Source organism: Rousettus aegyptiacus, unplaced genomic scaffold (assembly GCF_014176215.1).
Source record: "Rousettus aegyptiacus isolate mRouAeg1 unplaced genomic scaffold, mRouAeg1.p scaffold_m13_p_2, whole genome shotgun sequence".
Taxonomy (NCBI): domain Eukaryota; kingdom Metazoa; phylum Chordata; class Mammalia; order Chiroptera; family Pteropodidae; genus Rousettus; species Rousettus aegyptiacus.
In genome coordinates, this window is record NW_023416295.1 from 17,501,772 (window position 1) to 17,518,113 (window position 16,342).

Genomic DNA, 16,342 nt, shown 5'->3' on the forward strand with positions numbered 1-16,342 from the left:
CACAAACAATCTCAAGCACTAGCCACTATGTGACTTTCACATTCTTTACAAGCTCTAGCCCCCCTTTCTCATGACACAGAGTTTTAGAATTCTTCATGACAGTGTAGAGGTCTCAGAAGATGTGCAGGTGTATACTTTTCAAATCAAGCCACTTATTCCTAGAAAATTCTGCCTCCAGTCTGTGCCACAGTGCCACGTTTCCTTAATTCCAGATTGTGTTCAATAAAGCCCTCTGCCTTTGTCTCAGTGACTACTCTCTATAATCTCTGTCAGTTCTTGTCTCTTCTTGAATCTGACAATTTGGGTACTATTAGTGCTCCTGGACTCAGGTAGTCTGTAGGGGTAGAAACCTTTTAACTAATTATTTTTAAATTAATTTTGTCTTTGCTTTCTGCTTGAAGAATGGTAATCTAGCTTTCAATTAATTAGTTCACTTTTGAATATAGTAGGAATAAGAGAATCAGACATAGAATCTGTGGGAAAAATATTGCTATTTCTTAACATGGTCAATAAGTTTGTTGAAAGGTACAGTTAAACTCTTTACCATGTGGTGAATTAAGTATTTCAGAAGAATCTGTTGGATTATCTCAAGCACTGGGATTGTCTTGAAAAGTTCCTCTACTGAATAATCTCAGTAAATGAAGGAAAAGATTTGATATCATAGCACATTATTGGATGGAGGAAATGCTTATTGAGAAAGCAGCGTGAAAGATGGAAATTCTGGTTGCCATATTGCTCCATTATGATATCTTTAATTCTTAAGCAAAATTGTCTGAAGGTGTCTCCCTGTCCTTAATTAATTGCAAAGAAGTATTTTTGGACAGCTTCTGAAATACAACAAGGACTTAACCTGCATTTACTGCTCATATGAGAGAAGGGAGATGCTAATATCACTTCCACAGCTGTAATTGTTTTCAATGGTTCCCTTCTTGCCGAAGGAAACTGAATTGTGCAACTCTAGTGAACTGATTTGCCATTAAAAATCTCCAAGACCCCTAAATTTTCCAATGCAAAAAGTTTACCTCAAAATAACTATGGTCTTTGAGAAAGATTGGCGCGACTATTAGATTTTAACACAGACTGATGAAGAATGCCATTCTAATTCAAACATGTTTGAACACCGTTAACTACTGGGTATTGTGCTAAGCAATTTACTTGTATTGTCATATTTCTCATAGTGACCCTGCACAGAAAGTTTTGTTATTATCTCCATCTCGCAGATGAGGAAATAGGCTGAGTGAGGTTCAGTAGCTTTCCCTGGTGCTAAAGGCAGTAATGGGCAGAGGCAGGATTTGGACCTGGGCCGCCTAACCACTATACTTTACTGTCACGTGATGGCAAAAATCACTATCCTGTGCGTGCTCATCTGAGTGGCTTACTTTTTAAAGCTTTGTACACTTCTCCATGCAGACCAGTTCCTCAAGAACAACCATTAGCAGCTAATAATTGATTTATAGAGGATAAATACTTGCTAAGAAAGAGAATTCAGTAACTGGGTTAGTTAGTACATAAAGAAATTATTATGAAGCTGCAGAGTCTTTTAACATGCAAATGTGAGTAGAAAATTGTAGACTGAAGTTAGGTTGCCACGAGGCTCACGTTCTTGGGGCGTAGCATTTCCAAGCCTTAGAGCCTGGTAGCTACACTCATTGGTGTCTGGGAAAAGCACAGATACTGGTCCAGTAAAGACCACAGGGCATTTGTTCGAAGTCAGAGAAGCCTGGATGTATGTGCACTAGAATCCTGAGAAATACTCTGAGTTAGTGCTAAGAGGACAAGGCTTCCTGTTAAATATATGTCTGATTTTTAAAGGATTTCGAATAATGAGAAACATATTAGAAAAATAAAAACGTCACCCTAGCTGTCAGCAGCTTCTAATCCTTCCTGAACCTGGCTTTCTTTATTCATATGCTATACTCTCTTCCTTCCTAGCTCAGAATCTCTTGTCTGAAACATGTTATTTCCTCTTTTTTTTCCTCCCAAATAATGTCTCTATTTCAGTCCATTTCTTCTCATCCCAAGCCTCCATGTGCCCCTCTCCTCCTCCTCTAAATACTCCATTCAATTTAATCCATCAACCTCCTGCTAAAGCCCCTTTGGTCCTCTTGCCAAGCCTCTCTCCTTTCATAAAGTCACCAGTTTGGACACCACGGTTGTTTTCTAGCCCCATGTGACTTCCTTCACTGTCCCTCGCTTCCCCTGCACTTATAAAAAGACACTGCTCAATAGCGACAAGTTTCCTAGGAGTGAGCAGTGTGCTACTTTGACATAAAGTTCAGACTTTAAAAATCGTTCCCATCTTACGGCGTAAAACTCTGAAAGATTTGGTGCTTTGAATAAATCTTTTACATCTTAAGCACTGAGCTGGTTACAGATTTCCTTTTATCAGGCTCTTCAATATGAAAACTATAGATTAAATCTGAAAATGTCCCCATAAAACCAAAGATTAAACAATAAAGCTATCCTTAGAGGAACAGAGGACACAGAAGCAAGTACTTGGAAAAAATTATCCTTACTAGCTTTTTTTTTTTTTTTTTTTTTTTAAGGAACATGTGAAATTATGTCTAGTACGTGGCTTTAGTTAGATAGAGATTTGGTAAGATGAGTAAATGATACCATCTGACGATTTTATACTTTTGTCTAAGAAATCTCAAAGAACATTTTATTTCTATGAAAGCTTTGAAAAATGAAGTAACATTCACTATATATACCTTACATATATTTTAATTGAAATTAGTGTTAAAGGTCAAATTTGATTGTTAATGTATGTATTAGGTGATCTAAGTATATATTATGAATCTGTGCACCTCCAGCTTAGTGTTTTGAATATCAAATGCGGGACCCTGTTTAAGTAGAAACTATGCATTTTATCTATAGCTCCTGCTATCACTGAATACATATTTGCATTGTAAATCCAAATGTGCCAGTTGCCCCCAAATTTGAAAGGAGCTTCCTGTTATATCTATATCTATCTACTTCTATTTCTAGCTCTATCTTCTCTCTATTATCTATTTATCTACCTACCTACCTGCATACCTTCTATCTATCTATTATCTATCTATCTATCTATCTATCTATCTATCTATCTATATCTATCATCATCATCATCAACTATCATCTATCATCTATTTATCATATATCTATCATCTTTTATCTATCTATGTTAAAATAAAAGGGGAATTTTTTTTTTTAATGTTGGTTTAGGTGAGTAGAATTAAAATTTTCTTCTTTGGTGTTAGAATGGAAATACGGCAATACATATTGTTTCAAAATGGTTAACTTCTAAAGACCTTAAAGCTGAAATCCCAATGTCCCTGTCTGTGATTTTTGAGAATTCCTGGAGTATTGGAAGAGAAGTACCAGAATCCTAAAAACAGTAGAATGTTCCATGACTTTTTCAGTGGAAAAAGTACATCGAGAACTAGTAACTTAGTTACTGGAATAACAATAATTCCTGAAAAATTGTCAAATATGTCTTCGTGAGAATTTGGAAGCTAAGAATCAACATAGGATTATAAGAACATGTTACTACCAACTGGTTTCATAGAATTTTTATGCGGTTTCTAGAAAATGCACATTAATTTCATATTCTGAATACAGTGAGACTTAATTATCTATACCTGAGACGTAATTATCTATACCTGAGGCAACATTGAGTGTTTGGTCCATACAACAATGTCTCAGGCATCATTATTTACGTAGTGACTGTTACTGGCATTGTTCATAGAGTGCCTAGGAGGAAATGGCCACCGTCTATAAAATTTGCTATATGAACTTAAACCTCAAAGTGACAAGGAACATAGTTCGGTTTACCATTTTAATCTGGTAAAGTTTAATACAAAAATATTCATACAAATTTAGAAACTCTAAACTAGAAAAAATAGAAAAAATATTTCATTTAGCTGGCTTTGTTCGGGTGGTTGTGGTACACTTTAAACAAGGTTATTTCTCTTGTTTAAAGTGTAATCTGATTGCAGAGGTGGTTGCAGTAACGTTTTATTGGACTTGGTTGGGTGGAGAGATTTGTGAACCAATAGAATTAATTATGTCAGAAACATGTTGAAAAACACACATGATTAGAAGCCTCTAGATACGGAATAATTGTGCGTAGTTAAAATGACCATTAAAAATCACTCAAAAAAAGAAAAGCGCCAAACCCACTTTATTTTCTGAAGTCTCATCATTTAGATGTCAATTCAAATGCCCTCCCTCTTGGGAGGTTTTCCCTGACTAACCCTCCATTGTCTCTCTCCATGACGTTGTCCATTTAGAGCTCGAATCAGTTCATGAACTTACTTTATGAATTTGTTACTATTTATTTATTCTTATCTGCCTTCCCCATAGATCATAAGTTTCTTATATAGTATGTTGTTCATTGTTATATTCTGAACACCAAGAAGATATCTAGGCACATAAATATTTGTTAACATATTTAACATAATTATTTATATATAATTTATATTTTCTTATTTGTTAAACCATATCACTGGGCAGCTTCATCTGTGTCCAAGGGCACTTTAGGGGGAAAGATTTCTGACTATGAGTTATGAAATAACTATTTGAGTTTCAATATTATGGCAATGAACACAAACTCACTCACTAAAGGTAATTTAAAATTCATAATGTCTATCACATGGATCACAAGATAAGTCATTCGTCAAACACTCCATAGACTATCTAGCAGATGACTGCAGACTTATATTGCATTAGAAAATACTGTGATAACTAAATTCAGGACAAGAATATGTACAGACGAATTTCTAATGCTAGAGTTTGAGAAAAGCTAGTCTCATTTTATAATGTGTGTCAAGTTTAATGGTTGCTTATTAAACAAAATTATTTTAGTATATTATAAAATATTTTTAGGAAAAATCTCTGGTTTTAAACATGTCCATTTTCCTAAAGGATGGGTTAGAGTAAAAATTCCAACATATTCTGAATATTCTGAGTAACAAAATTTGATTTCTAGAAATCTGAGTATTCTTGAAGGCCAAAGTGATGGACACCTAAATGGATAGTCTAAGTGCCAAGTTTCAGCACACTATCAATGACTCTTCTTGACCAAGTAATGTTAGACTTTGAAAACCGTGTGGTGTTCTGTTTCTTTGATAATTGGCAGAAATTATCAAAGAGATGGTAGTTCAGATTGCTTTTCTAAAAATTTCCCATTAAACAATTTAAAATCTGCTCTCTACAAAAGAAAAGCTACTGCTTTAAGAAGCACTCTTCTTTTAGAGATAATTTATGGCATAAATTTCATCACTTTATAAAACAAATCTCATTACTTTCAAACTGTATGAGGAATTTGGAAGACACTATTTCAAAGATGCTGATGCCTGTCAGGAATTCCACTGTTCATTTCATTAAAATATACATTAAATTACAAAGTACAAGAATATTTAGCATCCAATGCCACTCCTGTAGTCAGTAATTTGCGTGTGGCAGGTATCACCTAACAACTAATGGATCCCATAGGTTTTAACTAAAATTCCCAATCATCTGAAAGAAGACCCATCACATCACTGATTAAAATGCTTCTTAGTGTTGTGTCTAATAAGACTGTGATGACCTCTTCCGTGATCTTCCCCATTGATTAGAGTATATTTGAAACACTGAGGTTGTAAATCTCATAAAATTATAAACGTGGGACTAGAACTTCTTTAAGAACTTCTTTTAATACTGTGAAGCAAATAAAAAAAAATCAGATGCATAAATATTTTTTATAACCACCTCAGTTGGTCAGAAAATGTATATGATGGTATCATTTGAATAAAAAGTTAAATAGTAGTTGTTCTGTTTGTTTTTCTGAGAAGTTAATATTTTGATAATATATTCTGGAATATTATTTCTAGGTATCTGTCAAAAAACACTTCATGTTTATTAAAAAAAACACTTTAGCCAAGTTATTGTAAAGAGTGCACATAGCTCTGTCTATATAGATAAGATAAATTAGGTATGTAATAAACTAAAACTCAGAAATAAGATATAAACTTTTAAAATTATTCAGTATGTTGAATGTATATTATATAAATGATAATGTATATTTAGTAAACCAAGACAAACTACTTATGTAGCTTGCCCTCAATAAATGACCACCGAAAAAATTATAGTGACAATCTAGATATCTATAAACATATTTTACATTTTTTTAAAATGATTTTTTAATAAGAATAACTGATGGTGTTATTATAATGGAATACAGAATTATGGGAGTTAATCTTTTTATTTGTATTTACTCCAAGCTAATGTAAAACTCAGGAATATTGTGAAACATTTAATGAAATACCCAATATAAAATTATTAATTATTAAGTAGAAAAAAGTTCACTCATTCTTGAAAATTCATCATTATAGTTGTTACATAACAGTGCCATTATATTAATGGTTTATTTTTTCCCTAAAAATATTTTCTCCTGAAAACAATTATTTAAATATAGTTTGGCATAGGCTTTAAGGGCAGGCAACTCTACAGTTATATACTGCCTATTCTAATAAACTGATGGTCTATTGAATCAATTTTTTTCAACTGCTTTCAAGGAGTCTCATGACAATAAAATGCAGCTTTTTCTGAAATACGAAGAATAGCATACAGAAAATAAAGAGAATGTAACTAAAATATTTTTCTTTAGTCGCAATAACAGATGCATTTTTTAAGCAAAGTATACTTATCAAGGAAATATCAGTTGGTGTTTAAGTGAGGGAGGGGAAAGGATGTTTTGCTGCCTCTAAGATCTTGGCAGGAGAACCCAATAGAATAGACAAAGGCTAGAGGATTCAAGATAAAGATTTTGATAAAGTAGCACACTTATACTTGTGAAATAGCCTAGAAAAGAAGCAGCCTTAAGTCCTTCACTGATAAGCTGGATTGATAGTTGACTTTGGTACAAGAAAGGTCTTTGACAATGAACTGAGTATTTTCAGTAGAGCCTGTATTTCTTTCTCCATGCTGAGGATGCTCCACTTATCACGTATTTATGCAATAGGGAAGAGATGAGTAACTGTATAACTTCAAAAATTTTCTCTTGACACTGAAAAAGATTGTTGATATCAGTTAAAAAGCTAGTCGTCTATAATAACATTTAAAACAAGGCCATGTATGGATAGGGGAGAATACATCACCATTAGAATTCTACAACCTGAAAGAATTATGTAAGAGACAAACATACCAGTCCTATTCTGTGGGAAACATTAAAAGGAGGTGATAGCAGAAGAGAGAGATAGCCATAACTCAGCTTTATCTGAGTTATGTGACACTGAATTAAGGGCTTTTCAATATCTAGAAGATAGGAGTTATAGGCCTAGTATGTCCAAATCCATTTATATTGGGAGTGCCAATCAGATTATTAAGATATTGCTCTTTGCTCCTGTCTCAGTATTTCTCTGGGCAAAAATTTTCTAAAAGTTGAAATCTTTTCTGCATTTTCCATTTGCTGTAACATCTTTTACATGTTATGAAGATGGAGTAATTAAAATGTAATAAAATACTGTATGACTGCTAATATTAAAATATAATAATTTTTTATTTTAAGTCTAAACAGCAGTTTTGTATTGAATTTTATACTTCATTATTTGATGCTTAATTCAAATCTTACGTTATTCCACAAAAATATATTGAAATGGCTTATGGGCAATAATGTGAAAGTATATTTTAATTAAAAAAAAATCTTGATGAGTAATTTCTCCATGAAGCTCTCAACTTGAGCGCATATTTTTGTGCAAGGTACGGTAGAAACAATCACAATTTTGAAACTATGAATGAAATTAGTTAGTGCTATCATCCAGCGGAATTTGGCTGTATGGAACAAGCACATTTGGAGTTCAAGTATGCTCTCAAACACTGTTGTTTTACCTTGGACAGATCACTTAAAACCTGGATTTTCTCATTTGTAAGATGGAGAATAATATTCGCAGGGCTTTAATTTTCTCACTTGATTCTTATGAGATTAAAAGGAACTTGTAAACTATGTGAAGGAATTTATAAACTATGTAGTATTGGTTGAATGACTATCATTTTCATCATAGCTTTCAACTTGACCAGTGTTCCTTTTTTTAAAATTTTTTTACTTCCCTTTTTATATTTCCAATGGCTATGTAGTTCTCAGGGAAGTACTATATTTATCATAGTATTTTTATTAAATTATGGCATAATCATTTTCTTTATGAATATGAAATATTGAATTTTTAAAGACTATATCTTTTAGAGATTTGAAAAAACCTGTATTGCATCTCTAAAATATAGCAATGTTTGCACTCAGATCATGCTTAGACTGAGAATGACATTGGACATTTTTAGATAGTTAATTAGATTCTTATTTACAGAAATGAAACTTCAATCTTTAATTAGATTCTTGCCAAAAACAGATTTTATTTTACAGGGTAACATGAGCTCACATCTTTTGGAGTCTCGATTTAAGTATCTTCTAGTTCCAATGTGCATGTCCTAGAGTCTCATTAACAAAAGGAAAATTCTCTGTGATTGTCCTTTTTTTCCTCTCTCTCTCTCTAATGAAGCTTTCAAAATCTCAGCAGCCAAAGGTTTGCTATTTTAGCAGGAATGTATTTTTAATGTTGGGGACAAATTAAAGTTAGACTGAATAATTTTAATTTTTTTCCCTGTCATATTTAGGAAGGGAAATAAAACTAAGATGCAGTGAAAATAAGTTTGAGAGAGTTGTGGCTGTTCTCTCACTAGAAGGAAAAATGACTTAATTTGATAGCTACTGTAAGTTTTTACAATTGACTATGGTATTTTAAGATTGCAAAAATGATCAAGGGTCATGATTTTTTAGGGGGCTTAAACAACAGATATTTATTTCTCACAGTTCTAGAGGCTGGAAAGTTAAAGATTAACATTCTGGTGCTGATGAGAGCTATCTTTCTGGCTTACAGAGGATGCCTTCTTGCTAAGTCCTCACATAGCAGAGAGAGTGCTAACTCTGGTCACTTGTTCTCTTTTTATAAGGAAACTAATCACATCACAGGAGCCCTACCTTCCTGACCTCTTCCTGAAGGAATCACCTCTTAAAGACTCTACCTCCAAATACAAATTAGTTGCAGGTTAGGGCTTCAACACATGAATACATGGGAGTCACAAACCTTCAATCCATACCAATGCCCCGTAAATTCAAAAAGGCCTGGGGTCAGAGGGTTTTCTTTTTTTATTTATATTTATGTAAATTTTTAAAAAAACAACCTAAATTTGCAAAAATATTCTTAGCCAATTCTCGCTGCATTCAGACACAGTTTTGTTTGTTTGTTTTAATGATTGGAAATGTGCCTCTTCAGATGCATATTTCTTTCTGGCCTTGGGAGTTTTTAAAATGAAACAAATTGAGCCTTGCAAAATGTAGAGCAGGAAAAGAATTTTTCTCATGTTAGCAATGTACTACATTTCTTTCCGAAAAAATATGGGACATAACGTAAAACATTTAAGTTTTAATTGAACATGTATTCAAGAATATAGGACATGTATACACTCAAATGAAAAATAAGCCATTTCTATAGATATCCTGCATAATATCTATAGTGAACTATGGAACCTGGTCAGGTGTAATAAAGAGAACACTAGAATTAGAATCAGAAGCCCTTCCTTCTCATTTATAAAATGAGAACATGCCTTAGAACTAAATAATTCAATGAGGGAACACTGGTTCAAAATATTCCATGAACTTGCCAGTGATGACTTGTTCTGTCTGAGGCACAGATCTGGTTGTGTCACTTCCCTGATCCAGTCCAGGCTTTGACCCAAGCTCCCTAGGCCTGGCCTTCATGTTTCAAGCTGATTTCACTCTCTCTTCCCTTAACTCTCAGTTTTTGTGTCCTCTATACCCTATGCTCTGGCCACTTCGTTAATTCACTTTCCTCTGTACATGTTTTACATTTACTTTTGCAGATTTTCCAATTTTGTCTATAATCCTTTCATTGCACTGAAAGTCCTTCTCTTAGGGTATCTTCCTTCAGTCATTGAGAATGAATTCCTCCTCTCTTCATATTAGTTCCTAAAGCAGTCATCACAGGTCATCTGTTATTAGTGGTACCCGTACTATTCCTTTTCATAGACTAGAAACATGTACAGTGACAGATTTATTTCTGATATATTTTGGTACACCTACAAAAGATCTACTACTTCTCCATATGTAAGAGATGATTAGTAAAACAGGACTCTTAATAAAATCAAACTATGGATTATGTCAGTTGATTGAAAAGAGGTAATAATGGACTAACACGTGAGTAAGCAGATGGTATATATATTTTCACTTAATATAATAGGAAATATATTACATTAAATTAAAAATACCTACTTGACTTGCCATACCATCAAAAAGAGAATATCAAAATAATGGAAAGTTGATCATTTTTGCCTATCTATTTCATCTGAGAATTCCCAATAAGTGGAAAATTATCAAATTATTATATATCCATGCAAAGAGCAAAGCTTTATTCCTTTGAGACAAGTGTGCAAAAAGATATGTCTTAATATGTCTATTGTTAAGTATGTAAACATTTAAAAGGCAACTCTACATGCCTTTTAAATTTACATGAGTGAAAAGAGATCCCTGAGACCACCCACAAGTAAAATAGGTCATATACCTATCAGTACCCTAAGAATTTGTAAACTTCAAGAATGCAAGTCAGAAAGATTTACTAACAGTGCAACTTGAGGGAAGTAAAAAGGGAAGAAAAATTTGATCTTAGGTCAGAAGTTGGCAAACTCTTTTTGTAGATGGCCAGATAGTAAATATTTTTGACTCATGTGGGTCATACAGTCTCTGGAGTAACTAATCGACTCTGCATTTGTACCCTAAAAGACACCGCAGACAATTCATAAATGAATAAACAGTTCTGTTTTCCAATAAATCTCTGCTTGCCCAAAGGGATGGTGAGCTGAATTTGGCTAATGGATTATATTGTGCCAACTCCAGTCTTAGCTTTTTGGTTTTATGTAACTGGCATCATCATCATCATTATTTTGACTGTCACTTTCCAATTAATTTGTTTTACGGAACAAATGTTAATAAATTACCATAAATAATCACATTAATTGTAATTTGGGGAACTTTAAAAAGAATCAGATCTTAGAAGATAAGCTGAGACATAGATTTTTTTTTATCATTAATGACCCATAATAGTCAAAAAATAAAAGATTATCTTGAATTGTTAGCAAAATATTTCTTAAACTGTATTTCATTGAACTAATATTAACTTCAAAATGTGAATAGATATTCTGAAGAAAAAAGTGTTATATAAATTTGTGAAATACTGAATTAAATTCAATTTGGTAATCATAGTAAAAATGTCAGTTTTTATGAATCTCTCTTGTATGCCAGCTTTTTACCATTATCTCTGTTTTAGAGATGTGTACACTACCATATGCAGAGGTAAAGTAATGTGTACCTAAGTCAGTTGGTGGATAAGTGGTAAAGCCCACTCTAAAATCCAGTTTTCAACCACTGTGGAGGTCTTAGCTGTTGAATTGTACATACTGACTCTCAAATAAACCTTTAAAAATGCTTAAGCACTGTCTGTATACTAATGTGCACTGCATATTTCCATAAGATGTTCGCAAAGTCATCATTTCTCAAATCGACCATAAAAAAATCAAAATTTTTACTAAGAATCTTATGGGGTGCTATTGTTCCCTAGATGACAGTCTAGAAAAGGTTACATTATGGCAGCAAATGCAGCTGATCATTAGAATAATCAGGGAAACTTTAGAAAATTATAAATTTAAATCAATTTAATTGGAATCGAAGAACAACAGTTTGAGAAATGTGGGTTTTTGCAACATTCCTGCCTTAGATATAATCGTATGCCAATTTAAGAATACACTTTTACTCTTTGCCACTTAACTAGAGATTTTGCATACCCATCCATTCTGCACACTCTATTCCTGCCATGTAGTAAAAGGTAGGAGTTTGCAGAGTGAAACAATCAAGAACACACTACTCATCAAATGTATGGCAAGAACAGCTAATTTAGTTCTTTTGTTATTTCCTAGTAGTCTCTGTGAAAATAAATAGGTAATGTTTAATCTAACATACTTTTATCTTATTTTGGCCTATATTGTTTGGTTTAATTACAGGATTTTTCATTTTTAGACAAAGGATACCCTTTTTATCAGAGTTTTTTTGCAAACTTAGAGTACAATTTGCAAAAGGAGCCTATCTGTGTCAGACTGATTTTAGATATGCCAATATTTTGTCGTCGTTGTGTACTTGTAACTCTAGGTTGTCATGGTGATAGGTCCTGATATCGCATTTTTATAGACAATTGGCTGAAATAAATCTTTGCATCCAACATATTTATTGGGGGAAAAAAAGATGTAAATGAGAGGCTTTTCCTGTTCTACCTGAAGGTAGTAAATTCAGAAAAAATACTCTAAGAAAACAGTGTTAATATTAATGTTGCTTTTGCAAATAATGAGCTATGTCGTGGTGCTTTCGCTAAGTTTCTGTTGGCCTTGTTTTATCATCTGTAAAATAAGGGAATTAGACAAGTAAAGTTCAAATTTCTATGGATAACTCTTAAAAGTAGTGAGGAACTATACAATGAAAAACAGACCATAATTCTTGTTTTATAAATAGAAAAATTTTGTAAACTCCTATATTAGAAACTTAATCCCATGACAGGAAGTAACACTGGTAGTCAAAGGTCAGTATTAAAGCAAAATGATTTCAAAATCCCATCCAAGTAACATTTAATTCAAAAAAAATTTTAAGCAGTTAGAATTTAGTTATAAATCAATACTATAATTTTCAAATTCCCAATACTATTTATTCTTCATAATACATATAAAATGACATTATAGTATCTATCCTATTGCTAGAAAGGTATTAAAATTATTTGAGTTTTGTTTAGGGTCACATGTCATAATAGGAAAAAAATTAAAAGTTGTATTCAGTGGACTTTTATCCATTTTAGACAACTGTATACGCCCACAAAATATCATTTGAAAAGTTTTTCAGGAGATAAAGAATTTTTCTTGTCACATTAATACTTTATTCACTTTTTTTATAGTGTCTTTAAGTCTTTGGTAAGATAGCTTTATTGTGATGTGCTATATGACAGGCTAGAGGCAAGGAAATCAACAATGAAGGAGCGTTAGACTGTAATTACTGATACTAATCAGTAGTAATATAAATGTACATAGTAGAGGCTCTAAAATAAGCCAGTTCCCAATTAAAAATGTCTATTGTTTGAGAAAGATCACCTGGATAAGTAAAACCAATGATCGCTTTAAATCTCTTCATAGTTTTTTGTTCCAAGTTCTTTCTTAAACCTTGTCAGAGTACAACTAAAAAATAAACCCTAAGTTTTTCCTGTGCTGCCTTTCATAAAACACTGCCTGATATATAAATCAAGCTGTAGGAAAATAAAACAAAACAAAAATATGGTCATGGAGAATAAGGAGAAGTAGAAACAAAGAATTTACATAAACTTAAACTAAGATTTTCTTAAAGTAAGAATATTCTAGCTCCCTCGAATTTCATACACACAGATGCACATTTCAATGTATATATAGTGCGATTTCAATTTAGATTATATAAAGTAATCTACAAAATTATACAAAATACATAGACCTGATATATGAATATATAGAAAATAGAAAAAATATGCTTGCTAATATCAGACCATTGATCAATTATGTACTTTGAAGAGTAAAGCCACAATTAAAATTAGAAAAATTTCCAAAATATCCAAAACCTTGTACAAGTGAAGTTAAAGTTTGGAGACTGCCAGCTCAGTCCCCTTTCAATTTCAATTTCATATTCTTACACCATTGGAGACTCGGTAAATGGCTGATGGCTGAACTCACGTCTGAGGTAGTCACTAACAGTGACAAGCTCCACAAATCTCAGCTGTGGCTGCAAATCAAACACCAATTGCCCCATGTGCACAGGGCACAGAAGCCCAGTCACAAATCTTTGCAGTCATCTTCTTATCACACAGTTATCACCATTAACAGTAGCATCTTGCAATATGAAGGACAGCAATAAATACCAGTGGGTGAGAACGAAAGACTATTTCTACATACAGCTAACCAAAGGGCTAGCTTACCATTATTTCTCTTAAAATTTAAAGCAAGACCTTTTTTTTTGACTGAAAACAGACTATTTCACCCCTTCCAGGGTTAACTTGGAAGCCATTTACTCTTATTCATTTTAAAAAGTATTAAATGAAGAAAATCATTCCCAATTTTCACTGGCATTTTTGGAAAAAATACATTATTGTAAAAATCTGATTTATTTTCTAGATTTACTATAGTTTTATAGAATTAAAAAATGCCAACTGAGTGCAATATAAAAATAATGAGAAAGAGTGTGAGGAACTTTATAAATTTAAATTTTAACAAAATCAGCATCTAATCTCTGAAACTGGTTTTAGATTATACATGTTAAGGAGAGATTCTCTAGTTCTTAACAAAGATGAGAATTCCCCATTGAGACTACTCTCTTAGAGTCTGTTCTGCCTGCAGGGGCAGAGCCTCAGGTAAGCAACAGCTATCATTCATTAAAATGACTTCATCTGTGTTATTTGGTAGCAACTTGAAAGGAGAAGCCATTTCTGAATTTGCTCAAAAGCCATTTTAATGTCAAAAACTACGATATGCTCTGCAAAACAGAAACTATATTTTGCAATGTCAACACCTGTGGAATTAGTCTTCTCAATCGCTCAACAAAAATTCCAGATTATCTTTATTGCATGAAATGATGATGTTTTCTAGGACTTTCTATAGGTGGCAAGATACAAATGCCCTGGTGACTCCATTCACCATTTGTCAAGAACTTGTAAACCACTTCCTGAAAAAAAAAATTTAAAAATCCCACTTATATACTCAAAATACACCTATTTCTTTGTTTTTAAAATAAATGCAATATTCACACCGCTGGAAGGATGTACTCTGTTCTTCTTTGCCTAGTGTGAACTTATCTTAGTTTCTGTGTCTTTCACAGAAACTGGTGCAGTGGTGGGTCGGTGGTGTGCAGTGAAGTCTGTTTCTTCAAGGTGTTAAGCATTAGTCCCCTTAATTGAGATTTCTTAACAGCCTCCAATTTTTCCCAGTTTTTTTTTTTTTTTTAGATATGTGGTCTTCAGCTCCTAGAATATGTTGCCTTCCATTCTTTTTTCCATGTTAAAAAAAAAAAAACACATCAAATTTTTCAAACCTAGACTCAAAAATCATTTCTGCTTACTTTTATAGATTTAATGTTATAATATTGAACATTAACGATGGGGCATAGCTTAATGAGAAAGCTGGAAAACCTATCTTCCTGCAAATGTACCCACTGAAGAGTAAGTCAATTTCAAACCTTAACTGGCATCAACATTTTTATGGGTGTGATGATTTGGCAAAATATTCCAATTGGTTAGTTTTTGTCTTCTTTGCTTTATTCCTCAAGATTTCAATAGTAAACCCAAAATTCAAGGCAAAAATAGGCAGTTCACCACAGCATGAAAACATGTTTATTTTTGAAAAAAGCAACCACATATACACAAAATGTATGGCAGGAAAAAATAATCTCACCGAACCTTCGAAAAAAAAAAAAGTCAGAAACCTGATCTACTGTTTTTGGCCTGCCAGTGGGAAAAGGACAAAGGTCAGTGTCTACAGAGAAAGTCAAATCTTGGGCAAATTCAAATCCTGAATTAGAGAGACTGATGTTGACTGTAAAAAATCACTTTAAAATAAGAGAGGCTATGCAAAAGCTGGACTATATCTTTTAGCTGCATGTAATATTACATTCAGTGTCTGACCTAAAACTAATCAATACAAGTTTTAAAGTATGAAAGATATCCAAAAAGGCTGAAACTAGCTGAGTGAGAGTTATAAAATGACAGAAAAATAAGAAATTATTTCTGCCTTTGGGAAACTCAGCATAAGTTGGTTAACCACAGTCAAAGCTGACAGGACCTACATTTTCAATCAACTTTTTAGTAGGAAATGCTATTGTAATTTATTATTTATACTCCCTATTTCTTCAAAAGTAGGTCCAGTGTCATTTTGCTTGGGTACACATAAAAGAAAGATGAGAGAACCTACTATACAGTGACCTTTATCTTAATACAATATTACTAGAACACTGGAAAACTTACAGTTTTCAAAAAAAAGTAAAGAGAAATCCATTTCCAGAATTTGCACCAGTCATGTTGAAAAAAAAAAAAACCAACCCAACTTTTATAAACAACTTTTTTCTTTCTATCAGGGTGACACGCGTGGATCAATTTACATTCGAATTTGGAGATCAGAAAAGATCGAAGTAGAAATATATGGTTTGCAACTATATAGAGTGAGAAAGCACAACTAAAATACTGGGTGGTCATTATAATCCTGGGATGAAGAC

At 32.8% G+C, this 16,342-nt stretch overlaps 1 protein-coding gene across 2 annotated transcripts in view; it reads right to left on the reverse strand.

The window, feature by feature from the left end:
• The window catches only part of VWC2L (von Willebrand factor C domain containing 2 like), a 141,542-nt gene that overhangs the window by 117,342 nt on the left and 7,858 nt on the right, over positions 1 to 16,342 (reverse strand). The gene's annotated exons all lie outside the window — the stretch shown is intronic.